At 39.8% G+C, this 16,336-nt stretch overlaps 1 long non-coding RNA gene across 1 annotated transcript in view; it reads left to right on the forward strand.

Annotated features, from left to right (window-relative positions):
• Positions 1-11,310, forward strand: part of LOC105270991 (uncharacterized) — a 40,543-nt gene extending 29,233 nt beyond the window's left edge. Inside the window, exons 3-4 of the long non-coding RNA XR_892613.1 lie at positions 8,562-9,255; positions 10,856-11,310. This is a non-coding gene — a long non-coding RNA (uncharacterized lncRNA). The remainder of the gene's footprint in view (positions 1-8,561; positions 9,256-10,855) is intronic.
• Positions 11,311-16,336: the final 5,026 nt, after the last annotated feature.

Here is a 16,336-nt window from a genome sequence, read left to right on the forward strand (position 1 = left end):
GAATTATTGATTTACTCCTTCTCGCTAAAACTTTATCTTTCCTAATTGAATAATTTATTGAACTTCATCCGTTGGCTGGCGATTTAGCTAATGAAACTGCCCCCAGATTTCAATTACTGCGGATATATTCTTCATACTGTCGTCCATCCAATTTAATTCTAGTTCCTCTCGTTTTTCGCAATTTTCGTGATGAAAAATGTAATTGAAAGATTAAAAAAAGTACAGTGCTTTAAAATTCATGAATATTTTCCTCTTTATTCATTATTGTTCATTATTATTTCTCATTTTTGGGGATGTCCTCTCAAAAATGATAAAATTCAATTTCAGAAAAACTTGACAAAAAAAAAAATAATACAAAATCCGCAGATTAAGCCTTCATTATTCCGTCCAATTTTTTCTCTTGAAACATAACTTCTGTACCCCTCAAAACCATCCCCTAAAATCTACCAATCTAAAATTAAAATCTCCAATTGAATTTGCATTCTAATTTCGACTCTTTGATCTCCGATGATTCCAATTACTCCACTTAAAGCCCCTCCACTGGCTCCAAAAATATTTCCACAGCGAAGCCCCAGAAATAGCCATTCAAAATGATGGAGAGAGACATCACATTCTAAGAATTGGCCGTACGTTCCAAAACCAGGCAACAAATTAGCGTAATTAGGAGAGATACGAAAGTGAGGTGGATTTGAGCCGAAATTAGACTGGTACGTGACCCTAGGGTGTTCGACGCTTCTCTCGCCACCCTATCACCCCTTTTACCCCCCCCATACCACCCCCTTGGGAGTTTCATTTGGTGGAAGATAGTGAGACAGATGGATTTCTCGCACACGTTTTCGCAATATAAACGCAATAGCGACAGAGAATGATACGTAACACCCTGAACCGTGAGCGAAAAGAAAAAAAAATGACAAATTTTCGGTTTCTATTTCTTCACGGATTTTTTCAAAATTTCAATTTCCGTATTTGTCGTGAGAATTTACACCAGAATAACGTAAAAAAATGGAGTGATTAGTCAATGAAGAATTTTCATGTAATTCTGTCATTGTTTTAATTTTTATTTTATTTGATTATTATTATGATTATTGAGGCAAAAATTTTGAAGTCTGTCTGGGGTGTACCATGATGACCGGATCCTCGGGTCAAATGAGTCAACCTCGGCTGCAATTATTCAATTGGATTTGGGAGGGGCTATTTTATTTTCGACAAGGCTGAGGTGAGAGAAGTAAGATTAGTGGCTTGACCTGTTGTCTAGTCTGGCCGATGCCCTCACGACCTCGCTTGGACCACATACGACGACCTAATTATATTTGCTAACATCGGGCGACGCTGTTAGAGGAAAATTACGCTCTTATGTAATTAAAGGGACGATGGGGGGTTAATGGGGGTAAGGTATTTTTCCTGTGTTTCGAGAGAATTGGGTGGGTTTATTCTAAAGGACACCATCGCAGGCCTTTTTATTTATTTAGTTTGTTTTTTTTTTCATTGCGGAATTATTGTGGGAGTGGAACATTTTTTTTGGGATTGCTAATTAGCGAGAATGCTGATGGGCGAATATGTTTGGGGTTTTTGGAGGTGGTTCAGGAAGTTATTTGATATTAATGTGGAGTTTTATGGGAGAATAACATTGTATTTTTGGAGTAATGGAGCAGTTGTTATTTCATGCTCTGTGGAAACTTGTTTTCGTGCTAGGTTTTTGAAATTTGTCGGTGGAAAATGATTAATTGTTGAATTACAGTGATATGTGTTGTTGAAAGATGAAATAGAAATCAGGAAAAATGATATATTCAATTTACAATGAATTATCAAACTTCTAATCGTAATAATTTTGGTATTTCATATGAAACTCGGAGAGATAATATTTTTCGTAACATTTCTGGGTTTTTTTAGCTCGCAATTGATTCCGTTCTCTTTCACAATTTTATCAGCAATTGTGTCAAGAAAGGTGCACAAGAACGGCGTGAATTGATAGATGAAATAATAGACTCTATTGATTGTTCGGTCGCTCTTGGGTCTTCCATCAGAGAAGACTCGTCTATTCTCTAAGGATTCCACAGAGTTTGTTTACATCTGTGATCGCTCTATTGAGACTCAAGAGTGGGGGCTTTTCATTTCCTCAGAAAATTCGAGAGCATTGTGAGACCCTCCAATGGTCTTATTTACATTGTTGAAAGGTTCCAGTTAATTTCGACTTGAGAATAAAAATAGAGTCAACAATTATTTTTCATTCATTCACTTTATTTATCATCGGTGTGTCACTCAAATATCTAATTATCCAGAGCATCTGAACAGTCTTTCTGAATTCTCGCTAAATAATTATTAATTATGCTTGGAATTGTTGGTGCGGGAGTAATTCACGATTACAAATAATTTCGGGTTTAATTTCAATCGCAATTTTTTTCTTTGGGTAAAAATCGAGTTGTTTCTGAGAGACCGCGTATTTTGGTGTCCCTGGAGATGTCGACGTGGCAGCTCATGCCAGTCACAAGTTTTCTAGTCCTATTCATCCCCAGGGGTAGTTCGCTACGGAGACAAAATGTTGCGTTTCGGCGTTAATAGGCGATCAGGGAGGCCATTTGTCCTTTGGCCAAGCGAGTCCAGGTGGCTCCTGAAAAATAGCCGATCGTTGCCAATGGCAAGAAAATAATCCATCCCTAGTCCCACTCCCATTCCACCCCCATCCCACCCTCATCCCACCCTCATCCCACCCTCATCCCACCCTCATCCCACCCCATCCCTCTGTACTGAAGCGTTCCGCAAATTTTTCATTTATCGATATCCATCCCTCTCGTTCCGAATTCCATGGACAAAAAAAAAACAATAAACAATGAGTAAAAAAGAGGGACAGAATCGCCGTCTGTTTCAATACAATTTTTCAAATGAATTCAAGTCATTAATTCTGTTGAAACTGCAAGAATTATTCTGGGAATCGATTGCTCTGGGTTACATCGATGCTTTTAGAAGATCCATTTTATATTTTTCCCCTGTCTTTTTCAAATAACACGGAGAGAAAAATCTGTGAATTCAACTCATTGCATTTTAGAACAGAATCGGTGAAAATTGGGGATCCGTCTGTGAAAAGGAAAATTTCTTTTTGAAGGAGAGTAATTGAGTTCTGCCATGAAATCGTAAATTCCACAGTAAAAAATCTCATCCGTATGTTTTCATCATAATAATAATAATGAGGGAGAATCCACCCCCGTTGTTACCCCCTCAACCCCTAGAGCTCCAGTTGCAAGTTCATACGTTTTACCCGTGGGCACAGTAAACTTCCATCTTCAGCTCAACGTACGAGCTGGTCTCAGTCCTAAATTCAAGTACAAGCCAACCCAGTAAATATATATGTATATAAAGTCTCACTCTGGCCACATATATACTAACTGGTGTGATGCCACTTCTATCTACTCGGGTCACCGAGTTCGCAAAACCGTCGGATTCTCGTGTACACGGCGCAATGAATTTATCTATGTTTTTTCATCTTTATTGCTCATGTTTATTTACGACCCTTTTGATGTTCCGTTCTGTTGTATTTATTTGGGACAAAAATGCTAATGATATATTTTATATATTTTTTTCTGGGCATTAAGGTTCGGTGATAATGACGTAAAAATTCAGTTCTGGGTTTTTTTTTCAGTAAATTTTCATTTTAATTCAGAGGTAAATAGATTTTTGAATAATTATCCTCGTTAAGAGTTCGGAGGAATGAAATGGTAATTGAATTCTTTACTCGAGTGGAATGAAGGGGTCAATGAGCATTTTTGATCGACGACTGCGTCAAAGAGGGAACTTGAATTATTGGAGGATGCAGGGAAATGAGAGGGTGGTAAATGCATCGGTGAATTCACCAGAGTATTTCCGAGAGATCTGGGATATTCTCAAATCTCGGGTGACTATGTAAATTGTCAAATGTGAATTGAAAAATCTTGGAATATATACCGAAATTATTCTTCAAAATTCTAATGAAGGAAATAAAACTGATTCACAAATGAATGAGTTTGAATAGAAAATTCTCAGCGAATGCTCTAGCATTCTTAATTGAATGGCTTTTTTCTCTCTCTATTTACGTAAGACACGTAAAATACACAATGTCGCCGTCTCCGTTAATCGACTTTTCCCCTGTATTTCTTCTCGCGAGTGGAAGAAAAACAATAAAGAAAAAAAAAAGGGACAAAGTGAGGTGAAACGTGCGCAGGTGTGTCGGACGTGGGTAATTGGTACGCTAATGGACGTCGACGGGGGGGAGAATTCGCGGGTGTACAGGGGATGATAAAAGGGGTGTTGAAGGAGCGGTGAAACGGAGAGAAGGAAAAAACCACGTGAAACCGGAAGAGCTCAGCTTGTCACGTCTGTAGGGAAATATTATTGCAGTGATGAGACACAATGAGAAGCCGTTGGGCATTTTCAAGCCCTCGGGCTGATGATTTTGCCACGTCGACTGACTACTCCGTCCGGTCTTTATTACTCAGACTGTTTCGTATTAATCGTTCTGTCGTGTTCTCCATTTTTTTTTGGTCTGTAGACAATTTATGAGTCACTGCGCGTTGTTAGCAAAAAATTTTGGCATGAGGGAATCGCAGATTTCAGTGGGAATTCAGTGAAATTTCAATCAATCGTGTCTACAGCTCGTACGATTATTCCACAAAATAGTACATTTTCAATAACAGAATTTCCAGAAATTTCAAGCGAATTACAGCATAAAATAACGTTATGGAAAAATTAATTGCGATACAAAATTTTCCCACTGTTTCAATTTCCACGTGAATCGCTACAACTGTCACTCGAATAATCCATAAGTTTTCATACTCGGTAGAATATGATTTTTTCAGTACTGTCACTAGAATTTTGTTAAAAAATTCCACTCGGTGAAGTGTACCGGAAATTTCAATCAAAAATTTTTAACAGTGCGGTATGAAAAGCTCTATCTTCTCGGTAGTGCATTTATCTCGACGCTCGATAGCGAGTCCGATGTATCCGCGGAGTATTTCAGAAACTTTAGTGGCATTGAGTTAATATTCATGGAAAATTGAGTAATTAAATTTTCCATCTTTTTTTGAAGTGATCAGGAATTAATGAACTATTTAAATCCATTGGAGCAATGGAGATTCGGGTATTGAAGAAACGTAGATAATTGAATGATCACACAATATAACGAAGACAATGAGGACTTCCTGCTGATGGTTTATGACTCGGTGCTTCAATCTGTCTCTCGTTCCATTTTAATTTTTATGATTGGAGAGAATGAAACAGGGACATTCGTCCCCCTGTGTTTTAACTTCTGGTCCAATCGGCGTAATAATCCGCGTTTTATTAATCTTTTGTCATATTTCCACGGCGTGTTCTCCTTCTTTATCAGCTAGAAGTTGGTCTGAAAGGTTTTTGGGGTGAAAAATTGATGGGACGAAGGCTGTCATGAGAGGTCCCCTAGGGTGTCCCTGGATAAACTCGTTGAATCCTCAAATTTCAAGGGAAAATCCAGTTACACACCCTTCTGTTTTACCCCAGCCGATATTTCGATAATCTAATTATGAGAGGGTGACGATTTTTACTCTTCAAGTATTGACAGAGTGAAAGGGGCCGGATACATATTTAGGGGAAGAAAAAATCCTAATTTTCGGGCTAAGTGGATGAGAAAGGAGTTTTGAGAGGATATTTTGGTGGAAATATTTTATATGAATCACTCACGTTATATTGGAATTAAAATCGTATACATCACTTCGTTAAAAATGAAAAAATTCATTTTTGAAAAATCACTGGGTTTGGTATTGCCAGTTATGAGTCATGAAAATGGGCATTGAATCAGTCTCGACATCTGCCAGCGAATCTAGGGTAGATTCACCTTGTGTAAATACATTCTCACATCCATGAAGTCCTCTCCCACACGTATTTTTCCACTTGTCTCTATCTGTCGGGTCTTGCCGTATCCCGTCTGACTCTCACTCGCCTTTTCCACTCACACTTTTTGAGGGGATGAGGTGGATTTTCTCTCTCGGCGTATCCACGCCGACCAGATTATTGGCACATGCGCCGACGTTACGCCAACGGTAAAAACCTCACTGCCGACGGCGTGTCAAAAGCATTCGGCTCGAGACACACCAGTCGTACGTGGTGCTCCGTTCCGAACGCACACATTTTTTTTTATCACCAACGGGTTGACACTAAACCGATACTTATAAATGTTATCGATTTGTCTGATCGATGGAAATAGTGAGGAGGTGGTGGTGTAACGTTGACGGTACTGGGTGAAAATCTTGGCTTTTTATTCGCGGATGTTGCCATCATATCCCGGAAACTAGGTGGAAGGACACGAGACACACGGTATAAGAACACTCTCTCCTGGGAAATTTTTCGAAAAGTTGACTTGGGAGTTTGGAGTTTCCTGGAGTAGAGATAAGAACCTAGTAACTCCGGGGAGACTTTCTCGCATGACTTTCGGAGGGGGTTAAGATCCCTGGGGTATGGGCCAGCATTTGTATCCGGTGAGAGCCCCCGGTGCTGGGAAAATTCCTTGGACAACAATTTTTTTTTTCTTCTTTTTTTTCGTTGCTATGTGTTTTGTTCTGTTCTGGAGTTTTTCTTCGGAAGTGAGTTGAGAGCTTTGAGAATTGAATAGGGGAGTTCCTTTTTGGGGGCTTGGCAAGGCTTCGGGGGGTTTGTTTAGAGGAATTAAAGGGCTTGATGATATTTCGGGGCATGGTTAGTTATTCTTCATTCAGAGGATTCAAATGACTGAGGGGAAAAGGAATTTCCTCGTGGGAAAAAGCGTATGTAAACACTTATTCCTCAGTTTTATCAGTTTTTGTTGTTGTTCAGTGTTTTGTGATTGTGAGATAAATTTTTTTTGTCATGACTCTCGTCCACGGGGACTAGCCAATTTTTCGAAAAACACATGACAATATTTTTTTTGAAAATTGATTGAAATTCATTGAATGATTGAAAATAATTTTCGAGACATTCGAGCCGCTAGTGAAAAGTGGAAACGCCTCTGGGAATTTTTAAATATTTGAGTCGCAGGACGATGGTATTTATTCAGTTGACTGGTCTCCAGAAATTTTCTCATCACACTGTAGATTTTCAATAGTAGAATTCCGCGAAATATCGGAAAAATGGAAAAAGCACTTATTGTTCGATTTTTGCATCAAATCATTTTGAAACAAAAACAGTGGGTTCTTCCGGATACCCAGATAATTAATTCCCCATTTCGTACGTCATAATACGACGAGCGTGAGGTTCTCTTCTCGGTTAGATTTTATTCTCTGAAAAAAAAAAGTGTTGAAGTGAAAATTCAGGCTGTAAAGCGGCTTTTTTCTCCCTCTAATATCACAGGGAAAACTGAGTGAATGCATGACACTCGATGGCTTCAAGTAAAGTATCGGTAAACTCAGTGTGTGCCTATAAACTTGGCCAAAGTTTGTTCGCTGCAACGCTTTGGTTGACAAAAATAAAGAGGAATTTGTTATTTTTTTTCCTGAGAAAAGTTTTGACCGCAGGTACAAAAAAAAACCGTTTGAACGGGCGTGTAATAGCCCAGGGGGTGATGGTGTACTAACCACTGGCTCAAAAAGCCGTTTTATTTTCAAACATGGCCCCCAAATGGTTGAACTATTAGTGCATGTGGAATCACTCGCTCGATTGTACCGCCATTATCCTCATTGTGTATTGGATAGCTTTTTTTCCATTATTTTTTTATTCCTGACTTTCCTGTTCAGTGAACTTCGAGGGTTTTCTATCATCCGGAGAACAAAAAAGCTTTCAATTTTTTTTTTTTCACCGTGTCGTGCGTAGCAATTAAAAAATGCCAGTTGGATTAACGTGAATTAGTTCAGTTGATTTTTTATTTTACTTGTCACGTATTTCAGGTTTTTATCGTGTTTTCATTGGTCGTTTTTCCGTCTTTTTGTCATGCTTTGCGATACAATTTTTTGCCGACTTTTTGGTTGGCGGAGGCTGGAGTTTTTTCTATCTTGTTGGTGACGCGAAAACATCAACGCGTTTTAGAAAGCTTTTTTTTAAGATTTTTTATGTCAAACTACAGTGGTTTGAGTGGATGGGAAGGAGGGAGATAGCGATAGTCAGTGTGCTTGTTTTACGAGGGTTTTGCACAGTTTTTTTTTTAGTTTTTGGGTAATTTGAGGTTTTGTCGCGACTTTCAACGCCGACTGAATTTTTTGTAATGCGGACACGTGCATCATTTACCGAAAAATTTTGCACTTTGCTTTTCTCCGGTTCAGAATTTTACAGACCACTTCCCTATATTTTTCCATAAAAATGGAGAGAGCTGGGTAATCTAGTGAAAACTAATTAAAGAAAAATCGCCAAATCCTCTCTGATACGGAGAAAACTATCAACGTCGATGAAAAATTCCACCATTCTATATATATATATATATAATCCACACAACTCTCCCTAACTATTCTACCGAGTCTCTGGTTAACAGCACACAATAATCCATGAACAACTTTCCCATTAATTTCCCGGTATTTCTACAATTGCAAAATTAATATTTAAATATCCCGTGAAAATGACTCATTCAACTAATTCTCAACTCTCTCTTTTTGTTGCAGATTGCAATTACAAATGCAGTGTAAGTGTTAAAAAAGAGTGAGATGGAGGAATAAATAAAAAAAAAGAGGTGGTGGGCAAGTCAAAAAAGCGCGTGAAGGAGAAATTAGAGTTTAATCTATTTTGGGGGCGTGTGAAGGAGTGAAAATCAAATTACGTCGACGGCGTCGTCGATGGAGTTTGCCCTGCCCCACCGACGGATACAGAATTTTCTCTTGGAAAAAAATTTATTCCCCTTTTTTCGCTTCTACACCCACAGTGAGTCGACAAGACGCCGGCGTCGTGTCGTCGAGTGAATCGTGATAAGTACTCTTGACACGTCGCGGTCGACTCTGCCGTGTCCTCATCTCCTTTTTTCAAAAGTACCACCGAAAACTGGTCGTCTCACCGTTGCAAAGAAAAATAGGGGATAAAAAATTTCGACTGAGTTTTGCCTCCGAATTTTTTCTCGACCAGACTGGGCCCCCTCAGTTCTGTTTTTTCTTTCACCTCTTGGATCTGCTCCCGGGATTTTTATTTCTCACATACATCCATCTTCAACCCCCGGAAATCCTCGAGGCAGCATCCAAAGAATTCTGGCCGTCCTTCTCTCGCAAGAAGCTCCAGTGAACACGAAATCTCGGTGAACTCAGCGAAAAGGAACCACTGCCGGGAGGATAACAAGATGTGAATTGTCTGCATCTGTGAAAAAAAAAGGTAAGGGTGCACTTCGTACGTAAAAAGGAGGAAATATTTCAATTTCTTTGTGGGAATTTCTATCTTCTCGGAGTAATTTTTCGGCGAAGGGAATGAGAAATGTGAGGGGATCAATGTTGATGCATCATTTTCCCAATATCTCCAAGGCGTCATTTCCATGAAATTTTCCATATTACGAGAGTGATCATTCAATTTGCAATTTTTCTGAATTGACTATTGGCCTTTAAAATTCGTAGCCACTCCTTTTGAGGATATTGGAAAAAGTAATGAAAGATATATTTCATACTCTGATAAATCACTCCCTGAGAGAAAAAAATAATAATCAGGCCCGTTAGTCGGACGTTGAAGTAATTGAAGCCATTAAATCAGAGCTAAAATAAATGTCGCCGAAGTTTGGCCCCTCGGTACAACCAAACGAATATCAATTCGTTGGAAAACATGGGTTGGACCAACTGCGACCAACGACTGCACTCGATCACGCGTGACTCGGCATCAACTCGAGTTGTAATTGTGGCAACGAGAGTATCGATCAGTCATAATTTTCGACTGGACGTTTAATCAACTGCCCCAGTCCCCCCCCCCCCCTGTTCCCTCGTCTACACGTTATTTAGCCTGCGATACAAACAGCCGGTGGTATCTCGACATTTTCCATTTCACATACCTCTATTTTCTCTCAGTTCAACGCGTACCACCGCCACAAAATGCTGGACCACCGGTTTGACGTCGGCACGGGTTGACCCCAGAGATGTGACCTCGGTCGAGGGCTCAGTGACTTTTTCATTCCCTCAAGTACTTTATTTCGTTCGTCCAAATGTGACAAACAAGATTAAACGGAAAAATGAACGGAATCTTTCATTCATTTTTTTTCTTCTCATGTTTACTTGTCCAGAAGTGATTTTTAATTCAAATTTATTGGTCGTGATAGAGTCAGAGCAGACGAACTCAATAATTTTTTATTCTGAAAAAAAGGGAAAAATCATTCGTTTATCATGAGTTCGTCTCGTCACCCAGAAATTTCATTCTCGTTGATTCTTGTCTCGCCTTTTGTTGGTGAAAATGAGCGACTTTGGAGGCGCCGAAAAAATCTCACCACCGCCTGCGAACTCAATCTGATTTTATGTTCGCGAGCGACTGAGGGAAATGGCCGGGGATATAATGTCGTTTCGCATGATGGAAACGGGGGAATCCCTTTTCACAGTGAATCTACCCCTATGTGGATACATATATTCACAGTTATGTGTGCATGAGAGTGTGTTACTCAATACGAGAAATGTCTCGTCGCTTGTTCACTGTAAACGAACCCAACGTGAATCCCCTTTCAGGATCATTCGTGCGTTTAGTTCTGTAATCGTTTTCCTTTATTTCCATTTTTTTTTGTATTTGTGTTTTCCGTCATTTTGCACCGAGGGCAATGCGCTGGTATGATTTATCTGGGGAATATGAAGTGTCATTCCACCCGAACGTTCACGCTGAGAATAATATTTTCCAGCGATCTACAGTGCATTGTCAATAACAAAAAAACGCGAATTATATTCACGCGCGAAATGATTTTTATTCTCATCGGCAGTGAATAATTTTTGTCATTAACTATCTGTTCCAGGATAAAAAGCACCGATGAAGTCCCCCGGGAACAGTGACAACTAGTGGGTTGACCTCGGCCTTCACCGGCTCTCCGAAATGGTGTGAATATCCGAAACGGAGGTTCACTGATAAATTATTTTCGTGCCGTCCTTAACAGCCAGCTGACGGAGACAGAGCAACTCGTTAAAAATGTACAAGTTATTGCGTCGCGGCTCGGGCCGTACGTTTCTGCTGTGTGCTGTACTACTCTCGTTACTACTGTGCCTCTATTACGTCAGCCAAACACAGGGGCCCTCGTCAGGTCAAGCCCCAGCCCTTCTTGCTGCTCCTGTTGGTGTAAGATACGAGAGGCCAACAACACTTGCTCCAGATTACAGTGAGGCACCTGATGCTCGCGTCTCCATGGCCACCTGTCCATCACTAAGACCCAGAGGAGCGGACATCGAGGCCCAGGAGGAGTTTGATAAATTCGACTTCCAGGTTAGTGAACTTGAAATAATTCAATTAGTCATCAATGGTCCCCTCGTTAATTCGCGAATCTATAATCGATCGTGGCCCACCGGTTTAGATTAGGAGTATCCAATTGACGGGGGAATAATCTAGCAAAAAAAATTGTACCGGTAGAAATTTCAAACGTTCGGTGGAATTGAAAGCGTTCAAAGTGTCTAGACAAAAATGTTGAAAAAAGTCTGTGAAGAGAAAATCAACAGCGTCAATGTTGTCTCGCCTATCCGTTCCACATTGAATTTTTTCAACCGAATAAAATAATCAAGAATTCCCGTGAATACTAAAAAGTGCGGAGACAGCAGTGATCCTGCGAATAGTGTCCCCAACTCGATTAAACGTCGCCTCGAGGCTTCACTGCGATTCGTTTTAATTACGTGAAAAGGGGGACACGGGGTGGTACTGTCCAACCTCTATATACGACAGTCGTGACACATCGGCGAACATGTCGACAAACCAAACGAGCTCCACTGCTGACGGATCTATATTTCCAAAATAAATACAATTGAAAATAGACACAAAAAAAATTCAAATGCGCAATTAACATGACGTTAATTCTCCAGTTGACATATATTTCCTCCAATTTGCTTTGCCAATCAGTTAATTATTTACCAGAATTAAGTAAAAGTTCACTTGAGATAGAAAATTATCGGGGTGGGACTCATAAAATTTGTCCTCCATCGCCATCCGCTTGATTGCTAAATAATTCCGCTACATCTCAGTCCCAAAACGGTGTCAAATTTTTGTACCGTGGGAATGAGACAGAATTCACACCTGCGGTAAAACAAAAAAATAAAAACCTGAAGAGTTAAAAGTAAGTGGCACTCCCCTTAAACTTCAGGGCGACCCACTGAAAATTATTCCACTCGAGAGAAACGATTACCAACTAGAGAAAAGAGGGCCCTAGTCGAAAGAAGAGCGTTTCCGTTTTTTTTTTTTTTTTACACTCTCGGAGAAAAATGTCGTGAAAGAGCTTTTCGCCCTTGCCTACTGTACCTCGTCCTCGTAAAAATCATTATTTCTTCTATCTTCTCCAACTTTTTATTCCTTTTTGTCTCCACTAGCAGTTGAGAGGATACGAATGCAAATTGGTCGCGCAATTTCCACCCGGTGTTATATTTTTTACGACTTGAGAGAGGGAGAGCGAAAATAGAGGAGTAAAGTGGGTATAATATCTGAAAAGTCACGATACGAATAACAAAAATTATTTGTCACTTTGTTCTTTGATATTCCAAATGGAAACATGTTTTTCCATTTGAAAAATCAGTTTTCCATTATCCAGAAGAGCTTTTCCACACTCATTTCATGCGAGGTATACTCACCAGTACGCAAACCACTTGAAAAACCTCTCGTCGACCCCTCTTTTCAACTCATCTGCACTCTTCGTTACTATCATCCCCTTCGGGGTGTAGTCATGTAGAAACAAGAGATGGATAATGGCCGGATGACGTTCCCCTCCACTCTCACCTGTCCACTGAATGGGCTAAAATCCCTAGGAGTTTCTCTCCCCCTTTTTTTTTTACACACACGCCGATGCAAAAGCCAATTTCCACTTGTTTTCAATGCATCGACTGCTTCTGTATTTTCAGTGTCATCATTTCCTATTGAATTGTTTCATTGTGCGAACGAATCATTCGTACGAGCTGCTACGGTTTTACTATTCACGCGCGAATTGTCTTTTCCGATGATATCCACATGATGGAAATTAAAATAAAAATCGAGGGATATCTTTTCAATTTCCTTTTTATTCTCCAAATTGCCGGTTTTTAGCAATGGAAAACATTTCGAGCTAATCGTTACCCCGATAATTAATGAAATCTAATCAATGGAGTGGCTCCCCATTGGAAATTAAGTACCTTCATTGGCTTTCTGGGTCAACCAGAAAACCAACAACTGTAATCTCAGTTGGTAATTAATCCTCCAAGATGTTCATCTGCAGCTGTTCGTGACGAACTGAGACATTATAACCCTGGGTAGTGATTTATTCCCGCGAAATACTAGACGCAAGTTGGAAGTTTATGGTTTTAGTGCACACCCGGAATACTCACCATTCTCGGTTTATATCTGTTGTATATTCCACGGTGTGTGACAACACCGTCAACCGCTTCAACGTCTGGCGTAACGGCCTCGCGTGACGTACAATAATTTGCTGAAAATTTTCGTGTGTCAGAGAGGAAAGAGTACATGAGTGGACTATCAGAATACTCTCCAAGTTGTTGACCCCATTTCATCGTTACGCAGGTCAATCCTCGCGCAACAATAATTATTTAATACCTTCCTGTTATACAATTTCACCATTTCCCTTCGGTGAAATTGAAGGATGTTCTTTCGATCTTATGCACTGACTCCACCATTTAACTCTGAGTGCAGAAGTTCAGTGGTGAAGTTGATAGAAAGGTCTAGAACTCCTCTCTCCCCGCGATTAACTGCTGGCAGGCTCGCCGAATGATAGCATCAAAGCTCCCATGATTTCCATCGAAATGGATCAGGATAGTAGTAGTAGTAGCATCAAAGTTCGATCGTGCTTAATAGAGGATTAGGAGAGTTCATCGAATGTGCATCAACACTATCACTGCATCAATCCAACATCCCTAATCTTGACTCACAATCCCATGATTCATCGTGGTAGACCCGACGCTTCACAAAACATCTTGATACGTATTCAGCCGCTCGATATGCGTCGTATTTATAAAACAAATTCGATTTACCTTTGAATTGAACAACAGGGCAGGATTGCATCCTTTGTTCTGCTTGAGTGGCTCGAACCGGTGATCGATTTCGATGCCCCTACAGAGCAATCTCCGTTGTGGTCGTGGAGAATTCTCTGCTTGAGACATGCCATCAGTGACCCGAGACTCCGGTGTGGTTTTGTCGGAAGTGAATTTCCATGAATGTTAGAAATTGTCTTCGGGGTTTTGAGTTATTAGTCTGTGGTGTGGAATGCAGCTGTTAGTTCTGATATTTCCTTGGTAAATACAGTATCTGAGATAGACCTTGGAGTTGAATATTATTCAGACAAATCGTTTGGTAAAAATCTGATGATATTAATGAAAAGTGTTTATTGAATCGAAGAGAGTGCACACTGGGTGGTGGTCATTAATCACTTGATTTGTGTAACAAACCTCAGAATCCATCTCCTGGACACACAATTGGAATATAGAGAGCAACAGCCGAAGGGAATACATATGGTTGTTGCACGCTTACCCATTTACCTGCACTGAGCCAAATTGAAATGCCAATGTTACAAGAGACACAGCAGTACACACTGTTTATCACGGCTCAGTGCAGCGTACCCGACCACTTTGACATTACCAGCATGACCCATTCGGGTTTCAGCGTCATCGGTTCATTTCGTACCTGGAGATGAGAGCACTTTGGAATCAGGAAGCAATGGGTTTTGGTCTTGAGTGATCATTCAACCGTTATATCTGGTTAACCGTTCGCTCCATATTTTCCCATTGGTTATCAATTCTCTGCCACTCCACATTCTTTTTAGCCATTCCACTCGCTATTTTTAATCCTTAATCCGTCTGGTTCAATTCAAATCTCATGGAACGAAATAACCCTATCTCTCCACCTGAAAAAAAAAGTTAAAAAACCTTTTCATCCTCAGGGACTGTTCGTGAATTATTAATAAATTTTACGGAAAATCCCCGAGATTAACTGATGAAAACAAATAATTAATTCATTACATTTTTTTATTCAATTCTAAGGTCTTTCTATTTTTCAATGAATTTTTAACTGAGAATATCTTCAATTCCTGGTAATGGGAGATTTTTTTCTCGATGGATCGTGTAGGTTGAAATTCGAAAATTTTTTGCCAGTCTATTGATTCACTTGCCGATGAAACTCGTAAAAACTCAGGTTATTCCCAAATACTTATGCAAACCCATAACTCAGAGAAAAGTTCAATGATGTGTGAAAGAATTTTTCTCGCACGATTCGCCATGCATTCTGCATCGCAACGAATGGATATTCCAAGTTTCTCATCGAAAACGAGAATGTCTTCGCGATCTGGTATTATCACAATGTTCTCTACGTTCTCTATGTTGCACCGGGGGGGCTTTGATCGTTTTCGTTTTTGCGAATATCATTGGGGCGTTATGTCGTCAACGGTTATCGTCGTATCGTTATGTGGCAATAGTCAGATATACGGAATTCCGTTGGCTCTATGACTGCCGGGAATTCGTGACTGAATCCTCTCAAGGATTTCCGGTTTATTCATTGTGACGAACCAGATATTTCCACTCTTTTTTCTCTCTTACCTTATCGCTCTCAATTCAACAAATAATCAACTAGACAGACTACCCACACAATCACAGAAAGAATCCACGAAATATTTGACAGAATACTTTTTTTGGTAGATCATTTTTTGAAATGAATAAAGGGTAATTATTTCGCTGTCGGCCTATTCTTTCCGTAGAAATTTCTAACTAATCCCTCATTTTAATCCTTCATTTTTTTTTTTAGAGTGATAAAATAAAACAGTTGGTTATATCTGAAAGCTCTCTCGAACTTTTCTCGTCCCGTTCATCTCCGTACTTTCATTCTATTTCTGTCAAAACTCATATCTGGCCCGATCGAGGCACCTTATATCTCTTGGAAACGGATCATTTAGTCTATCCCAAGTTTTTGATCCGCCTTTAGTTCTTTTATCGAACTATCGTGAGCATCTTTTCAGTATCCTCTTCTTTACTCCTCGATATCCGCATCAACTCGTCGTATTCATCACAGTGTACCTCCAGCTTTCTCACGAAATATTTCCAACCGTCCGCAAAATCTTATTTCATATCTATCATTTTTTCCCTCTTCACAATCCTCTTGCACTTTCCTCGGATTTTCCGTTCGATGAGATTTTTTTTTTATCATGTTCACACTGTTAAATCCTCCATTTGAAATCATAAGTCTGAATAGATGATCGGAAAATTCGCACGTGTGTATTTCAATTTTTCCATTAATATGAGAAAAATAAATCATGATTGACACAGTGATGGCA

The sequence above is a fragment of the Fopius arisanus genome, unplaced genomic scaffold (genome assembly GCF_000806365.1).
Source record: "Fopius arisanus strain USDA-PBARC FA_bdor unplaced genomic scaffold, ASM80636v1 scaffold00098, whole genome shotgun sequence".
NCBI lineage: Eukaryota > Metazoa > Arthropoda > Insecta > Hymenoptera > Braconidae > Fopius > Fopius arisanus.